Source organism: Herpailurus yagouaroundi, unplaced genomic scaffold, assembly GCF_014898765.1.
Source record: "Herpailurus yagouaroundi ecotype Mexico unplaced genomic scaffold, PumYag 181, whole genome shotgun sequence".
Taxonomy (NCBI): Eukaryota; Metazoa; Chordata; class Mammalia; order Carnivora; family Felidae; genus Herpailurus; species Herpailurus yagouaroundi.
Window position 1 is genome coordinate 23,416,187 of NW_024412412.1, and position 19,027 is coordinate 23,435,213.

Here is a 19,027-nt window from a genome sequence, read left to right on the forward strand (position 1 = left end):
TTCATCACATTGAAGATCTCGTGCCAATCCTTTCTGGCCTGCCAAGTTTCAAAAGAGAGATCAGTCAGCACTCTTATAGGTCTCCCTTTATATGTTAGGGCACATTTATCCCTCGCTGCTTTCAGAATTTTCTCTTTATCCTTGTATTTTGCCAGTTTCACTATGATATGTCGTGCAGAAGATCGATTCAAGTTACGTCTGAAGGGAGTTCTCTGTGCCTCTTGGATTTCAATGCCTTTTTTCTTCCCCAGTTCAGGGAAGTTCTCAGCCATGATTTCTTCAAGTACCCCTTCAGCACCTTTCCCTCTCTCTTCCTCCTCTGGGATACCAATTATGCGTATAGTATTTGTTTTTAGTGCATCACTTAGTTCTCTAATTTTCCCCTCACACTCCTGGATTTTTTTATCTCTCTTTTTCTCAGGTTCCTCTTTTTCCATAATTTTATCTTCTAGTTCACCTTTCTCTCCTCTGCCTCTTCAGTCCGAGCCGTGGTCATTTCCATTTTATTTTGCATCTCGTTTATAGCGTTTTTCTCCTCCTCCTGACTATTCCTTAGTCCCTTGATCTCTGTAGCAATAGATTCTCTGCTGTCCTCTATACTGTTTTCAAGCCCAGCGATTAATTTTATGACTATTATTCTAAAGTCACTTTCTGTTATATCATTTAAATCCTTTTTGATCAGTTCATTAGTTGTTGTTATTTCCTGGAGATTCTTTTGAGGGGAATTCTTCCGTTTCGTCATTTTGGATAGTCCCTGGAGTGGTGCAGACCTGCAGGGCACTTCCCCTTGCTGTGATGTATAACTGGAGTTGGTGGGCGGGGCCGCAGTCAGCCCTGATGTCTGCCCCCAGCCCACCGCTGGGGCCACAGACTGGTGGTGTGTGCCTTCTCTTCCCCTCTCCTAGGGGCATACGCCTCTCACTTTAGACATAGTGGCACAGTGTCTACGTGAGGGGCACTTTTAAGAATGCGATCAAGAATTAAATGTAATGAAGCTCCTGTCAAAGAAAGGCCTTTTATTTTTGACAAAATTTAATATCTGAGAGATGGGTATGTTAGCCATCCATTCATCTCCATTCAAATTACACATTATTTTCTACATTAAATTAGATCTATAGGAAGAAAACATATTGTATGTTATCACAAGTCCTACATGGAAAAACATCTTCAAAATTATCTCTTTAGTACTTATAGTAATTCTATTCTATTCTATTTATTTATTTTTGAGGGGGGGAGGAGAAAACATGAGCGGGGGAGGGGCAGAGAGAGAAGGGGACAGAGGATCTGAAGTGGACTCCGTGCTGACAGCAGAGAGCTCAATGTGGGACTTGAACTCACAGATTGTGTGTGAGATTATGACGTGAGCTGAAGGCAGATTATTAACCCATTGAGCCTGCCCAGGTGCTCCTATAGTAATTCTTTTTTGAAAAACTGTCAGTTGTCAGTTTGACTAATAATTTTGTCTCTAAGATACAGTGAAATATTTTTGTGCCCGTGAGGACCCAAACAATATGATTTCCACAAAAATTTAATAAAATTAAAACTATGCAAACCAATTAGTTTTCTTTTTTAAAATTTTTATAATATTTATTTAATTTTGAGAGAGAGAGAGAGACAGGCAAAGCGCAAGTGAGGGAGGGGCAGAGAGAGAGGGAGACACAGAATCTGCCGCAGGCTCCAGGCCCTGAGCTGTCAGCACAGAGCCTGATGCGGGGCTCGAACTGAGGAACCATGAGATCTTGACCTGAGCTGGAGTCAGATGCTTAACCAACTGAGCCACCCAGGTGCCCCACGGTTTTCATTTTTAAACTTAATTAGCATACACCTAAAACCGAATTCAGAGATAAAATTTTAATAATCTGCAAATCTTTTATGTCTGGTACCATATATTTCTTCCATTCCCTTCAAATAGTTTCTGTTTTGTTTTATTTTTGTCCCCCTTTGTCTCATTTTACTTTACTTTTTACCTTCATGTCATCAATTAGTTTAGAACTATGTAGGATATGAGAAGAGTTACCACACTTTTCTCACTGAGCATAGGCATATTGAAAAGAACATAGGCCAGGGGCGCCTGGGTGGCGCAGTCGGTTAAGCGTCTGACTTCAGCCAGGTCACGGTCTCGTGGTCCGTGAGTTCGAGCCCCGCGTTAGGCTCTGGGCTGATGGCTCAGAGCCTGGAGCCTGCTTCTGATTCTGTGTCTCCCTCTTTCTCTGCCCCTCCCCCGTTCATGCTCTGTCTCTCTCTCTGTCCCAAAAATGAATAAACGTTGAAAAAAAAGAAAATTAAAAAAAAAAATAAGAAAAGAACATAGGCCAGAATATTTGCCTTTGAGATTTAATTAGAAATTCTAGGACATGATCATAATAACTACAAGCCATATGCCAATATTCAGTTTTAAATATTTGATATAGTTTTCAACTAGAATGATGTCACTGATATTGATTTGCTTAATCCTTGGAAGAATCTAGCCAAGAGATAAATTTATGTGAAACATCTTGGGCTTCATAAAGTATTTTCACATGACCTGGCTGGTACTGTGACAGCCAGTCAGGAGGGACCATGACCTGAAACCAGACGAAGGCAGAGACATCTGGCAGATGCCAGCAAGCAATCAAGTCTCTGAAGGTCAACTGAGGCCAGAAGGATTGACTGTGATGGGACATTAGTCAGCAACATTCAGGCTCTTGGGATATTCCAGAGTCATCGAATGTGTACTAATGAGGATGATTGAACTCCATGGCAGCTGTTTCTCTATTATGTGTGGGAAAATCCTGGCATTATTTGTATTCACTCTTAACACAAGACACATGGAGTCAGAGTGGGATTTATTTATTTATTTATTTATTTATTATTATTTTTAATGTTTATGTATTTTTGAGGAAGAGAGGGAGACAGAGTGTGAGCAGGGGAGGGGCAGAGACAGAGAGAGGGAGACAAAGAATCTGAAGCAGGTTCCAGGCTCTGAGCTGTTAGCACAAAGCCCAATGTGGGCCTTGAACTCACAGACTGCGAGATCATGACCTGAGTTAAAGTCAGATGCTTAACTGACTGAGCCACCCAGGTGCCCTGAGTCAGAGTGGAAATTTAACCCCTTAATAAAGCAGGACAATGTTACCTCATTTTTGCTATTAAATCTTATATATTTTTTCCTTTTCTCAATATGCTAATGTTTTAAAAAGATAAATGCCTAGTAGATTTCAATGGTTTTCCCAAATAAATATTTGGATCTTTACCTTCCCATGCTCTCCTTCCTGCCTTTCTTCTATATTCCATTCTTTCTTTTTTCTTTGTTATTCCTCTCCTCCTCCATTCTTTATTCTTGCTCTGTCTTTTGTATTAATATACTAAACAGCTTGAAAGGTGGATTTTATTTATATATTTTTGAGTTTAAGAACCCAGCACTTTAATATGGTATATGTTAAAATTAATTTAAGTTTCCTGTAAAAAATGTAGTGAGGGGGCCTGGTTGGTTCAGTCATTTGGGTGTTGGACTCTTGATTTCAGCTCAGGTCATGATCTTGCTGTTGGTGAGTTCAAGCCCCATGTGGGGCTCTGTGCTGACAGCTCCAGGCCTACTTGGGATTCTGTCTCCCTCTCTCTCTGTCCCTCCCCTGCTCACTCTCTTTCTCTCAAAATAAATAACAGTAAATTAAAAAAAAAATTCTTTTAATGTAGTGGATACTGAGAGACTATATGGTATGTTCATTGGACTGACATTCTGGAAATTTAAGGAAATCCCTTTGATGCTCAGTTCTCTCAAAATTAAAACATCAACTGAATTCATACAGCAGTCCTAACAAACCAGGACTGCAAAGAGACAAAACAGATGAACATAAGGGAAGGCAAACAAAAATAATATAAAAACAGAGAGGGGGACAAAACAGAAGAGACTCAGAAATATGGAGAACAAACCGAGCATTGCTGGAGGGCTTGTGGGAGGGGGGATGGGCTAAATGGGTAAGGGGCATTAAGGAATCTACTCCTGAAATCATTGTTGCACTATATGCTAACTAATTTGGATGTAAATTAAAAAAAAACAAAAAACAAAAAACAAAAACCACATCAACTGAGTTCATACAGCAGTCCTAACAAACCAGGACAGCAAAACATGGTATCATTCTAACATTTGTTTAGAATTGTGAACTAAGTATAGGGGCACCTGGTGCTTAGTTGGTTGAGCGAGTGACTCTTGATTTTGGCTCAGGTCATGATCTCATGGTTCATGAGTGTGAGCCCTGTATTGGGCTCTGTGCTAACAGCGTGGAGCCTGCTTCAGATCCTCTGTCTCCCTCTCTCTCTGCCCACCTCCTGCACTCTCTCTCTCTCTCAAAATAAAAATAAACATTAAAACAAAAGAACTAAGTTGTACACCTGAAACTAACGTTACTGTGTAAGCTGTACTCAAATTAAAAAAAAAGTTAATTAGCTTCACTGTGACAATCATTTTCACAATGTACGCATATATCAAAATATCACATTGTACAACTTGTCAATTATACCTCAATAAAGCTGGGAACCTCCCCCATGCACCCCTTCCAAAGAAAATCAGTGCATATGAGATACTTAGATGATAAATGTGTATGCTCCAGTAAGTTTTCATGTTGATGATGATGATGATGCTTACTTAGAGCCTCCAAAACTTATCAAAGTCAAAGAAGAAAGTTTTTAATGTTAATAGTTCTATATATATTTACCTTATCAATACAATTTATTTTAAAAACGTGGATTAGGTATAATTTGTGTAAGTGAAACATGATGACAAAATTCTTTCTTATAACCATTTATTATTGTGTACTTATTTTCTTTAAAATTGGCTGGAATTTGACTTATAAAGTAGTAAACGAGCATGTAAATGCTGTTAAAATTTAATATCTATGTTGCTGAAATATGAAATGTTTCAAAGTTTGAATTTAATGACCAGTGTTCTTCATAGTGATTGTCCCATACATCAATCATGATTTATATTTTCCCTTTTGTGAATTCATCTACATTTTTCATACAATTAACTTCAGGCCCACTGAGATAATCTGCACTTCAGCTATCTACTTGCAAACAGATCCTTGCTGTTCAACACTGTTAAAGAAACCATCTCTGCTCTGTTGTAATTATCCTGTCCAAAATAAGTACGCTTCCCTTTTTCCTTTTTTTTTTCCTTATGTCCTAAGGTATCCACTGTCATTGGGCCTCCTGCCCCTTCTCCAGTGCTCAGAGGAATCAAAGACCGTGGTGCTGATTGACTTGTGCTTTTTCTGTCCATCTGAGACAGCAACGGAAAAGTAAAGCCAAACCAAAACCTGGAAGAGTGGCAGCTTTGCTGGGCCTGGACCAGGAATGTTGCCACTTTACGCCAGGAACAGCAGGGTTCTTTAAGGGCTTTCTTGTCTTTTCAAGCAACCTTAGGGAAGCTGTCATCCTCGGCCATTTCTGTCCATATATTTATAGGCATGCATTTTCTTGAGAAGAAAGAGTTAACCTTTGAGAAACATCTTTTTATAAATTGCTCTGTCTGCTGGGTCAGTTCTTAAAACATTTTCATTCCTGGTACATGAAAGTAAAGGACAAAACTCTTAACATGCAATTCTCTCTCTTTTTTTTAAAGCTGGAATTCTCATGTCGTGAGTGCAGTAAATTACTGATGTTAAGAAATTAAAACAAAAAGAAACGTCATGTGAATTAATGTTCTATCAAGAAAGAATGTTGTCTTTGCTACTGATCAATAAAGACCATGTTAATATTGTGTGGGTATACACATATACTAAATAAGAAAATAAAATTTTAGATTTAACTGCAACAGTACAGGAAGTATTTCAAATTTTTAGATAAAGATGTTAGAGAATATACTTGAAATAAACGTAATACAATAATAATAACAAATCTTTAACAAATTAAGGTTTTAACATATTAGGATTTTTAGCTTCAAATTCAATTTACTATGTTGAGAAAGATTTGAGAATCTTATTCATTTGATTATTCTTCCTGAAGTTTATTTATATAAAATAAATGCTAAATATTGTCCCTAACAAACATATCCCTACTCTGACCATTATTTTTTTTCTTCGTTAAAGAATCTAGAAAAAAAGAATCTAGAAATCTATGGATAAATCTTTGTTTTATGTAAATTTGATGGTGTGCTTTTTGCTTTTTGCTTTGTTTTTTGTTTTTGGGGTTTTTTTTTTTTTGCACCTAATCTTCATTAGTTGAATTATCTTCCTTAAAGAATACCAAAATATATGGAACTCATGATAGATTTTTGGTTTGTCAACACAAAATGAACAAACCTTTTAAAAGAAGAGACAAGTTTTATTTGAGCCCAAGTGAGGACTGTTGCCCAGGATACACAATCTTCACAAAGAAGAGAGTACGCTCCAGGGAAGAAACATTTGGTGCAGGGCTATATATGTTTTTTTTTTTTTTTTAAACATAAAGAGTTACAAATTATCATGATGAAGGACATTTCAGAAAGTTACAGACTTCATCTTGTTTTTAGTATGTGCAAGGCTCTATTACTTTAATCTTATGGGAACCAGGGAGTTTTTTGGTTTTGTTTTTTTCTTTTTCTTATCTTTATGTATGGAATGCTCCTTTTGGGTTATTTAGTTATTTATTTTAACAGAACAGATGTGCAACGTGTGCTTGGGGCAGAAATAGAACCCATGCTTTGAGGCTTTGTAGAGTAATTTTGAGCTTGGTAAATGCGAACGGATAGCTTCCCAGGGAGCCCAGAAGCAGGCCCACAAAGGGAAATGTTGAAAATTTCCTGTATTTTATCAGCTTGTCATGAAGCTAAATTAATATTTTCTAACACCCTTTATATCTATCAAATGACAAAGTGGCGACTCCTAACAGTGTTGTTCCATTGTCCATCTGTGCCCACCAATCCTGCCCCTTTGGCTTCTAAGATTCTCATTAGCACTATTTCTATTATTCCTTTATTTTCTTTTTCTGTGTTATTTATTTTTTTAAGTTTATTTATTTTGAGAGAGAGAGAGAGAGCATGCATAAGAGTGGGGGAGGGTCAGAGAGACAGAGACGGAGACACAGAATCCCACAAAGGCTCCGGGCCTCCAGCCCAGAGTCCAGTGCAGGGCTGAAACTCAGGAACTGTGAGATCATGACCTGAGATGTGATCAAGAGTCAGATGCTTAACTGACTGAGCCACCCAGGTGCCTCCCCCTCCCCCTCTTTTGTTTTTGCAATTTATTTAAATTCAAGTTAGTTAACATAGAGTATAGTATTGGTTTCAGGAATAGAATCCAGTGATTCATCACTTACATACAACACTTACATACAACACTTACATACAACATCACTTACAAACAAGTGCCCCCCTCCCCCCAGCAAACTTTGTTCTCTGTATTTAAGAGTCCGTTATGGTTTGCCACCCTCTCTGTTTTTATCTTCTTTTTCCTACATTTATCTGTTTATTTATTCTGTTTATTTTTTTATTCTGTTCACAAGAGTTTCTTCACAGTGGCAGAAGCCTTGGTGGCTTTTAATAGCCTAACTTGCGCTTAGATTTTGATGGAATTTCTTGTCGTAATTCATTTCCCCAAGGCCCCCCGTGGTTTAAGCTGTGGATTTACCTCCAGGCTTCTGAGTCCCCTAACACTAACATCTTGCTTTCTTGGACTGAGGCTTAGCCACGATTTTCCCATATTGAAACTACCCTCTTTAATTCCACCAGACTTACTGTTTCTGGCTGCCAGGGCACTGTTCCTGGGCCCCTCAAGGCCCCCCTGAGATGCTACCTTGCTGATGGGGTGGGCCGCAAACACACGCGTTCAGGCCCACTAAGCCTCACTGGAAACACCTGGAGACTCTCCCGCCCCAGGTTTCCACCTGGAAGGAGTTAAGATAAATTCCAAGAAGGCGGAATCCAGCTGGAAGAAGTTAAGATAAATTCCAAGAAGGCGGAAGGCAAAAGGAGCTGCGCGCCTTCTCGGCGAGACTGCGGGGAGGCCGGGGCCCTTCCTGAATCTTCAGCAGCGGCCTCCAGTGCCATCTTGTCGCCAGCACTGCCAGGTGACGAAACAGGCAAGTCAGTAACGAGTTTGATGTCCCTTTATTCAGGGAAAACAGCCCCCGGATTGGGTGGGGGAGCGGGCGGATGTGGTACCTTCCACACCGCGGCGCACTCTCCCCCAGGGATTTGGGGGCAAGCTTGGGGTTGGTTTCTAGAGTCTTAGAAGAGGCAAGGCGGAGACAGGGCATGGAGGTCAGGGATTTCCCTACAAGGCCGGCTGGCCGTGTTTTCTAGCGTCAGGTAATCTCGCGAGCTCTGAGCTGGAGAACGGTGATTGACGCGTGTTAGCTCTCCTGACACACGTTTGTTTGCGGGGGCCGCTGACTGGAGTTTAGATTTGTGACGTGAGCCAGGCCCCTGGCAAGGCCTCCATTTCGTGGGTCCTGATTGGTGAGTTAACTTGACCCTATCTGATATTTGAAATGTTATTTCCATGCCTTGCTTTCTGTTGTCTGGGAGGAGAAGCGTTTCCTCCACCCTCTTAGGTTGGGGAGTGTGGGCCTGCGAATTAAACTGAGGGAGGACATTAAAAAAATAAATAAATAAATAAAACGAGGGGCACCTGGGTAGCTCCGTCAGTTAAGCGCCTGACTTCAGCTCAGGTCATGATCTCACAGTTCCTGAATCCGAGCCCTGCTTCAGGTTCTGTGTCTCCCTCTCTCTCTCTCTGCCCGTTTCTTTAGGAAAGGTAATGGGTTTTTAGAAGAACAACGGGAGCTAAACTTTGTGGTGATGTTTGTTTGTGTAGGTGCAACTGGTCTCCACCCCTGCCCCCAGATTGCTGTTAGGTTTACCCTTGGTTTGTCTCCTAGCAGTAATTCATGGCAGCTGCATTTTCTAGAAGTGGCTCCTTCTGTTCAGATAAGGGAAGCTCTGAAAGGCTTCTTTCTGCATGTGTTGAATCTCCAATGTCTTCACCTTAAAACATTGTCCTATTGACTCCGGGGTTCCGAGTGGGTCCCCATACTGAAGTTTCTAATTCCATTTTTAGATTTCATTGTAGCAATATCACTAGCTGTATTGAGTATAAAATAAAATTTGAAAACACGAATGAAAACAAAACAAAAAACCTACAGGAACCTGCAAGTTTATGGCAGAGACTGAACTTTTGCGTGATCAGTAGCAATTGTTTTGGTGACATAATTTATAACTTTCTATTTCCATCGGGTATGAAATTGCACATTGCCTTTAAATTCCATCCTAGATACAGTGAAGTAGAGAAGGGATCTCGAAGTGATTTTTTTTTAATACATCAAACGGAGCACAATTAATAAATGGCCTCCTGGGGATTTTGCACAGTATCCTAAAGGAATCAACTTTTTTCACTCTGCTGATGACCTGCTGTGTTGTAGCTGTAGAAAAATTCCATATGAAGAGCAAATACTATGAGAATAATTTTAGTCTTTTTAACTATGACCATGTTTATATTCTGCCTTCACACATCCAATTCTGTTATCTCACTGCTTCTGGGCACACATCCAGAAAGGTTCATCTCCTTTTTTTTCTGAAAATTAGGGAAGTGAAATATACACATTTTTGGTAAAAATATACTGAATTGGGAAATTTTAAATTTTCTGTTAGAAATATCACAGTAGATAATGGCAACCATTCCATCCAATCAAGGTGGCCTTAGAGGGTGTCTAGAATAGATTCTTCTGGGAATCAGTGCTGTGAAAGCAGACTGCCCAAACCACTGCTCTGAAGTTACACAATAGTTTCACTTGAATTTATAATTTTCTGCCAGAAAATGGTCCTTCAAAGACAGGCAGATTTTAAAATTCTAGTTCAGAAAAAGATATATTATTTCACTTGAAAGGCCTTAAATCCACTTGAAAGACAAGAATGTAACAATGTGTGTAAGTCTAAATGGAAATTGTAAAATTAATTCATTGTTAGAAATTGATGGAAATTTTGGGTCTCTTCCTCTGTGGTTGAGTTTAAAATAGGGAAGTCTATGTAAGACAGCTTTTTTCCAAGGTTCTTTATTGACCCGCCCTCCGGAATCTTGGCAATTAGGTCTTTAATTTTGCCCTCTTAGGGACCCTTTCTTTCTTCCACACATGTAATATATACATGTTGCCTTGAGTTGTTATTTTGTCTTTAAATATATGCAAAATACTTGATGCCGTAAAAGATGAGGATGATTGGGGCGCCTCCGTGGCTCGGTCAGTTGAGCGTCCAACTTTGGCTCAGGTCATGCTCTCACAGTTTGGGGGTTCGAGCCCTGCGTCCGGCTCTGTGACAGCTCGGACCCTTGAGCTGCTTCGGATTCTGTGTCTCCCTCTCTCTCTGCCCCTAACCCATTTGCATTCTGTCTCTGTCTCAAAAATAAATAAACATTAAAAAAACATTTAAAAGATGAGCATGATATCTTACATTGTTTTATGTTCCTAGTGTCTAGTGAAGTAAACTCTTCCACGTGTGTTTTTGTATTCATGATTCTGAATATGAGGGTGCAAGCATCTTATTTTGGGAATCAGGGAGTATCCTTTAGAATTATATAACCTATATCCACTTGAATCACTATTTGTCAAATAATATTAATTTAGCAAAAAATGTTTATTCTGCAACAAATGAGGGAATGAGTTATATTTTAAATTTGAAAGCATTATTCCTTAAAGACCATCTTTATTTATTTTTAAATATAATTTTTTTAGGTTATTTATTTTTTGAGAAAAAGAGAGTGTGCACAAGTGGGCAGCAGGAGAGGCAGAGAGAGACACAGAATCAGTGTAGAGCCCAATGTGGGGCTCGAACCCATGAACTGTGCGTCATGACCTGAGCCGAAATCAAGAGGCAGATGCTTGACTGACTGAGCCACCAGGCACCCCAAGACCATCTTTATTTAATCTTTCTATATCAAACATATTTTTTAAGAAATGGTGAGCACAAGACTAATTGCCTAGCCCAGTAACAGTGTCGTTACAAAGGTTAGTTGTAAGCGGCCTTTTCATGCTTTTTGTGGTATTTCTCTAGCTGCTCCCGCGTCATGTCTTCCTCAGCTGGTTCCCCGGGGTCTGAAGCTGACCAAGGGATAGTTGAAATAAAGCAGCCAAAGCAGGGATGAGCAAGATTTGGCATGGCTTCAAGTTCCATCAATGTTGTGGTGGGAAGGAAAATAAAATCAAGGGTATTCAGATAAATGACAGGTGATTTGAACTCTCTGAAACCACCAGAACCATTCCATTACACTAGAATGTCGCATCAAGTGTGTTTTCATGGGTTACTATTTCTTGGGTATGTAAAAACGATGCAAATTGCCATTTTCAGTTTTATTTTTTAATCTAGGGTTTCTGTTGTTTAGTCTGTTCTTTACATTTCTAAAGGCCCTTCATTGGTTGAACATATTTGGACCCCTACAGAATGTAATCTTTTATTAAATTGTAACAAAATGTATGAAAGAGGAACACAAAGTCATCGTTATAGCAGTTGTTCAATTGGTTGATTGTCGCAAAGTTTCCATCCGTAAAAGGATGTCAGGGACTAGTGAAATTCCTCTGGAAGCAAATTGTGGCCACTGTTGCTTAAACTTTGAGCATACCAGTGGTTGGTTGGAGTTGCTTTTTTTGGGAGATATCCTCTTTAGCCATTATCTTTGTCTGTTTCTCCTTAAGAATGTCTTTGGCTTGTTCCTCAGAGTAGAATGCTTTCTATTGCTTTTCTCCCAATTATTTTTTAAAAACTGGAGGTATGTTTAGTTGACTAACTTATTCATTATCTTACCTCCACTGGATATTTCTTTCTGTAATTACACTTTGTAAGTGCTTGAGAACTTGGTAAAAGCAGTACATTTGGACAAGGTTGTCCAGTTTTTCCTATAATGTAGACAGTGATATCTGGAGTGACAGATTTGCTGGCATGTGATCCAGGAATCATTAAGTGCCACTTTCAAATCTTGTTATAGCACCTTTTCAGTTTGGGTTATTATTAACATTTGAAGCTCTGCTCCTGAGTGTCCGATAGCCTGGTCTCATAGGCAATAATCCCAACTCTACCCAAAAAGTCATAAGCTTAGCATGCACTCCAAGTTACTATTTAGTTCATTCAGTTTTCAAGCAGTAGACCATTTACCCAAAGGAGCCCAGATAATTAGCAGCGAGTCTTCTACCCTTTACTGGTGGTAGTTTCTACACTCTTTTTTTGTTGTTGTTCTTGTTTTAATGTTTGTTTAGTATTGAGAGCAAGACAGAGACAGAGTGTGAGTGGGGGAGGGGCAGAGAGAGAGAGAGAGAGAGAGAGAGAATCCAGGGTAGGCTCCAGGCTCTGAGTTGTCAGCACAGAGCCCAATGCAGGGCTCAGTTTCAGGAACTGTGAGATCATGACCTGAGCCTGAGTCGGATGCTTAACTGACTGAGCCACCCAGGCGCCCCAGTTACTACACTTTTAAAATGGGAAAGTAAGCTCCATGTGAATGATTATGGGTGAGTCTAAGCAATAACATTTATGGAGAGCAAGAAGATTAACTGTAGATGTGTAATAAATTGTAGACATTACTACTTTTAAAATGTACCATGGGTTAATGTTAATACTCGTTGATCTTAATTGTTCAGTCTCTATGTTGACTTTTATGTTTCTTCTAGTTCTATTTGTGTGTTCTCTGAGATGAGTACAAAGAACAATACATATAAAATTGATGTCTGGCTTATGTTCATTTTATTTATTTGACAAACATAAATATTACCAGCATTACCAAATGTTACCAACAAAAATTATATTCTAAATAATTTTAAAATAATAATTCATTGAGGCACCTGGGTGGCTCAGTCAGTTAAGCGTCTTGACTATTAATTTCAGCTCAGGTCATGATCTCACGATTCATGGGTTTGAGCCCTGAGTTGGGCTCCGCAGTGGCAGTACTGAGCCTGCTTGGGATCCTCTCTCTCTCTCTCCCTCTCTCTTTGCCCCTCCCCTGCTCTCTCTCTTTCAAAATAAATAAACTTAAAAAATATTAATTACTTGAATCAAACTAACAGTATGAAAGCTGAGTATTGTTATTATTCCCATGACATACATAAAAATGAAAAAAAATGCTTATTTATTTATTTTGAGAGATAGCAAGTGAGCTGGGGAGAGGCAGAGAGAAAGGGGGAGAGAGAGAGAGAGAGAGAGAAAGAGAAAGAATATCCCAAGCAGGCTCCACACTGTCAGCACAGAACCCGGTGTGGTGCTCAAACTCCTGAACCGTGAGATCATGACCTGAACCAAAACCAAGATTTGGACACTTAACGACCGAGTCACCCAGGTGCCCTTAAAAATGAAAATCTTACATAAGGTCACAGAGCTAGACATCAGGGGAGAGGTTTTGAAAGTGTTCAGTCAGCCGTTGGAGTCCTTGCCACTAACCAAGACATATGCTGCCTCCAGGTTGATTAATCATTTTTAGGTACCAATTTAGTTTTCAAAATATTTTTAAAAAATTCATTAGCTGACTTTTGGCAATGATTTGTAATGTATGCCGGTCATTGTTACAGTTCTTACAGTGAGGAAAACGAATTCTGGAGATAACTGGATATTCTTTTTTTTTAATGTTTATTTTTGAGAGAGAACAAGTGTGCAAAAGTGAGGGAGGAGCAAAGAGCGGAAACAGATTCCGAAGCAGACTGACAGCAGACAACCAGATGTAGGGCTGGAACTCACAGACCCTGAGATCATGACCTGAGCTGAAGTCTGACGCGTAACTGACTGAACCACGCAGGTGTCCCAATATCCGGATTTTTTGTGCCTCCACAGAAATCGATGGGTCAGAAACCCCATCTAAGTTGTTCTGACTGCATGCTCTCCCCAGAACCCTAATGAAGTTTTCCCTAAATATATATTAAAAATCAAGATTATCGTTTAATCAGACAAAAATCTGTGAGAGAAAAGTCTATGAGAAAGTAAAATACAGAGTTGCTTCCATTTTAATGAATTACTCCATTTACTTAGCTACTTTATTATCACTTGTTTACATACAAATTTCTCTACACTTCAAATGAGTGTTGCATATTTCTAAGTAGGAATATCCTCATTAGAGGATTCTTGAATTAATAAAACGGTTATATAAAATTTGTTTAAAAGATGATACATTTTATTTAAAAGTGGTGTTGTAAGAGACTATAAGAATTAGTAAGTGTGTTTGTCCTTCATGAATGAAAAAGTTTTCTTAACATACACTATCCAGAAATTGAGGATTTATCTGGGAATAAGTGGGATGAAGTTGAGAGGTACGAGGATGGTGATGGATACTCTGTTGCTACCTTTAATTCAAATGCAACAGTTTAATCAGTGAAGTCCTCCCTAGGAAGGACAAGTAAAGAAAATTGGGAAGAAGAAAATAGGAAGATGTTCACTTCTTCTCTCCCTAATGAAGACTGTGTAGTATCTTCTTGAATATCAAGTAAAAAAATCAGGCGATCACTTTAAATAGAATTTGATAGGCTTTGATATTGTCTATATCACTAAGAGGGCAAAACATTGTTGGTTTCCTTTTATGGATATGTTTTTCCTATTTAAATGAAATAATAATAGTCGTAGTACTAACTGCCCTCATATGCTTTAGAAATACAGTAAGAGTAACAAGAGATAATGGAACTGAAAACATCCTAAAATATGAAAAACCAAGCAAATAGGTTGTATTATGGTTCCATTTTTTTGCACTCACCTCTTCATTACTCTAATGAAAAGTACAGACGGTATAAAACAGAAAAGACAAAAAAATCATGTAGTTCTTTTCAAATGCAGTCAGAATGCATACACATGGCGAGAATACACATTTACAAATACGTAATCTCGCCTTGACTTTTCCTTCAGCTGAGCCCTGTTGTAAATGTTCTAGAACCTTATATAGGAGGAATAGGATGCAGAGTTAGTGATCTATTAACACACAGCTCAGAACTGACAGTCTGCATTTTGTTGGTCAATTTATAATAAGAGGTGCTTGCCATGGATCAATAGATCACCATGAAATGTCTAAACCAATGGAAGAATTGAAGATTCAAATAAAGAATCTAATCTTAATGTTACATTACCAGAAATGATTTGGACAGTCTTTCTTGCTCAGTAGTTTTATTGATTAAACTTTGTAAGAACCGTTGAGTTAGGAATGAACTTGGTATTCAAGATCCCTTCAATAAATTTTCCTTCTGCTTGGTTAAAGTTATAATGGAAAAAAGAATAATCATAATGCAACCAAAAAGAAAATCTCATGCTTAAATTAAGGGCTACCTTGTTTTTGGAATTTTCACCATTTTCTTTTAAATCCTTTTTGTCAATAAAGCATTAAATAAAGTTAATTATAATGATGAGATTGCAGTGAAACTATAAATTATGACTGATAATTCAGGCAGAGAGAAATTTATTTGGCAATGTATACTTGATTAGCTAATAGCTGTATCTGCTAAGCACACCAGGACCTATTTTATCTAATGAAGCTGATGTATAGTCAAACTGTCCATCTGAAAAGATCTGACTACTCCCAAAATTATGTTGCTTAATGGAAAGTCATACACCCACTATGCCTTGAGTATCACTGCTTTTTCTGATACTGAGTAAGGATATCATGCATAGACCTGCAGTAGATTAATTAAGAAAACAAAGTTTGTAAATAATTGAAGGACTAGATGCTATTCTTTTGAAAATAGTTATGCCTTGGTTGTTACATGAATCCACCAAATACTCTGAGGTACCTGCATACTTATGAGTATAGATTAATGCCACCTACTTGTACAGGACTAGTTACCCATAATGATTTTGGGGAGGGGGGTACAAAAAAGAGAAACTATGCTCATGTTTAGATGGACAAAGTAAAACGAAGAAAAGGTGCCATCTCACAGAATGGGATCTTAGTTATAAAACTACAGAATATGAAGTCAAATTGCTTGTTTGCCTTTAAAGGAAGTTTTGTTAAATATTACGTATAGATTACAAAATAAGATCTTCCATAATTGAGTATTGCCTTATACCAGATATAGTGCACAGTGTAGTAAGGTCACTGGTAAATTTGAGGCATACTTGAAAAAATAGGCTGGCTCAGTAACAGTTACACATTTCTGCAAACGTTGAGTTGAGAAAAATATCTTCTTACTTGTTCACCTTATTCTTGAACTATTTCACTCTTTTCTTCCATGCTATCTATGTCCTGGTAAGACTTTTATCAAATATTCACTCTAAGTTATTGTTTGCTATTTGGGGTGTCAAAAATTTTGGCTTTCTTGAGTATTGAATCTTGTTTCTCTCTGCTATACCTATATTATCTAAACAGGATGACCATTACTATAAGTATTTTATAATCTTAAGGCAGTAGATAAGAAATCAAAGACTTTTGGTAGAAATCTGATCTGTAAGTTTACTATTTACCAGTGTCATGGAGTGTACTTTTAAAAACTAATTTTTAAAATATTTACTGTGCAAAAAGGGTTTTAATTCTTGTATAGGTAGTACTATTATTTTATAAACCAAAGTATACAGTATATTAATATATATTTAGCTTGTACTTTAAATACAACTCTAATCTTTTAAATACCATTACTTTATCAATTTACTGAAAAACATGTTAAAATGGCTAACATTTATTAGAAATGTAAGGATAGATATATTTTATTTCTCGAGTACCCGGTCTTTCAAGTAAATAGCTGATAGACACATACAGTTTTTCCCCCCAAAGGTTTGATACTCAGATTTTTTATATGGTGCCATTTATCTAGATGTATGTAAACTTTGTACACCTTTAACGCTAGGGAAGATATCCACACTTTTTTTTTTTTTTTTAATCTTTGAACTGTCTTTAGGAAAGGGGGTGGAAAAAAACAGGAAGATCAATAAGATAGATATGAAAGAGCATTTGCTGGCTGAAAAACATATCTTTACTACAGTAAGAACCACAGATGAGATGTAGCAAATATGTGTCATGCTTAATTCCAAATGAAGCCACTTGCCAATCCTTTTACTTGCAAAAGTTCTGCAGTGTTAGCAACCTAATAGCAATGATCTGGGGAGCTGCTGGGCTGGCTCTTAGTTAAAGCAGCAACTTCTGTAACGTGAGATCTTCTAAATTGTGAATATAACAACAGCGTTTCCCAAAATACGTCCCGGTGTGTTGAAAGGAATAATATGGTTTTTAAAAGCATGCAAAGGAATTACTAATATTCATGGAGAATGTCTTCCTCTGCCTTTGCCTATTTGTTGGGTAAGATTTTTGGAACAACATTTTTTTTTTTAAGTTTATTTATTTTGAGAGAGAAAGAGCACACGTGGGGGAGGGGCAGAGAGAGTGAGGGAGAGAGAAAATTCCAAGCGGGCTCCACATTGTTGGCACTGAGCCCTACAGGGGCTTGACCTGTAAGTCAAGCTTAAGAGACTGTAACCTAAGCCGAAACCAAGAGTCCCATGACGCTTGGCCAACAGAGCCCTGAGACGCCCCTGGAACAACATTTGAAAGAACCTGTTAGAAATTATTTCCAATGCTTCTGCTTTGTATGTTTCCTCATTTAGATTTTAAAGTATTATTCTGACAGGTATTATTCTTGGAATTTATGTACTGTAACTCAAGGAACTCTCTTGATAGACGTGTAGGCAATGTAGGCATTTTTCAGTGGACGTTATCTGTTTCCAGGCTTTTGCCAAATAGATTTCTTAGCTGGCTAGGAAATGCTGGTGGACAGAGAAAACTCACCTGATATAAGAGCTTTCAGACCTAACCAGGAGTGTAGACAAAGGTTGAGTCGAAGAAACTACAGTTGCCAGTGTGAGAGGGAATTAGGGGTAAAACTGAGGGATGCAGAGGCTAGCATAGATACAGAGATGGGAGCTAAGACCTTCATGCCTCTCAGACTCCTTATTTTGCTTTTGTTTGTGACACCAGTGCATTCACGTTTCATGTATATGTACTCACAGTATGTGTGTGTGCATACGTTACATATGTTTGCATATATTTATGATTACAGGTTACACAATTTCTCCAAACTTATGCTTCAGAAGTGTTTATTTCTGAATAATCTCTCATACCCTTTAAAAAGGATGCATTCTTGTAACTGTAGTGATGATCACCCATGTATTTTTCTACTTTATATACTTACTATTACAAAAGTGCGAAAGAAGATGGTTCCCATGTGAGGTGATGGGTATGTTTATTAGCTTTATTGAGGAAATTATTTCACAGTGTATACATATACCGAAGCATCAAGTTGTAGGCCTTTTTTTTTTTTTTTTAAGGCAGTTTTTAAATTGTCTATCATACCTCTATAAATCTGGGACATCGTGAATTTCATGATTATACTCTAAGCTAGAACATTTTTGTTTATTCTACAAACGTGATTCTTTTTCCCTTCATGCATTTATGACAATCAGCTATCTTAGGGACTGCTATGAAGCATGATAGCTTTAATTTTATCATTCTAATGACTGGAGAGCTGTATTGATTTTTCTTTTAAGCAACTTCCTTTGGAAAACCTATTATTAGAGAAATCTTTGTTGCCTTTCCTGCCTGCTGCCATTTTCCCACATTGATTTCTGACTGATATTTTTCCGAGACCTGTTATTATGTACAAATATTTTTTTAATGAGTGTAGTGCTGTCATTAAATGCATCACGTGCAAAATTTACCATAGTGAATGCATACATAGATTTTACTTAAGTTTCATGACAAAAATAAATGTGCAGCACTAAGGTGGAAGAAGTTCTGTCTGAAGGACAGGCTTTGTGCGTACTTTCGTCAAGGAGACTTCGCAGTATGTTCTTTTAGGGAAACCGTCAGCTTTTCAGGCCTATGTGATGAGCATTTATTATGAAAAAAGACATTACAAAATAAGGTTAAACTAGTATTGTTGATTTAGCGTAAACATTTCAAAACCTTCAACATGTGGAGGTGAATTGTGAATCTTCCCAAATGTAGTTTTCCCAAATTTATTTAACCAAGGGCCATCTTTTCTAAGACCATATTTTCAGCATGCAGTTTAGATAATATTGGTCTGGATATTTAAAATCATAACAAGATACATAAATACGTGTTTTTTACACATTCCTGCATTA

At 38.0% G+C, this 19,027-nt stretch overlaps 1 protein-coding gene across 2 annotated transcripts in view; it reads left to right on the forward strand.

Moving 5' to 3' along the window:
• The window catches only part of SGCZ (sarcoglycan zeta), a 1,125,109-nt gene that overhangs the window by 290,495 nt on the left and 815,587 nt on the right, over positions 1 to 19,027 (forward strand). Inside the window, exon 1 of one of the 2 annotated variants that reach the window (XM_040490103.1) lies at positions 7,439 to 8,413. The exons of the other annotated variant lie outside the window; for it this stretch is intronic. The gene's annotated coding sequence lies outside the window, so the exon portion shown is untranslated. Of the gene's footprint in view, positions 1 to 7,438; positions 8,414 to 19,027 lie in introns of those variants that run through there. 2 annotated transcript variants of the gene reach the window in all.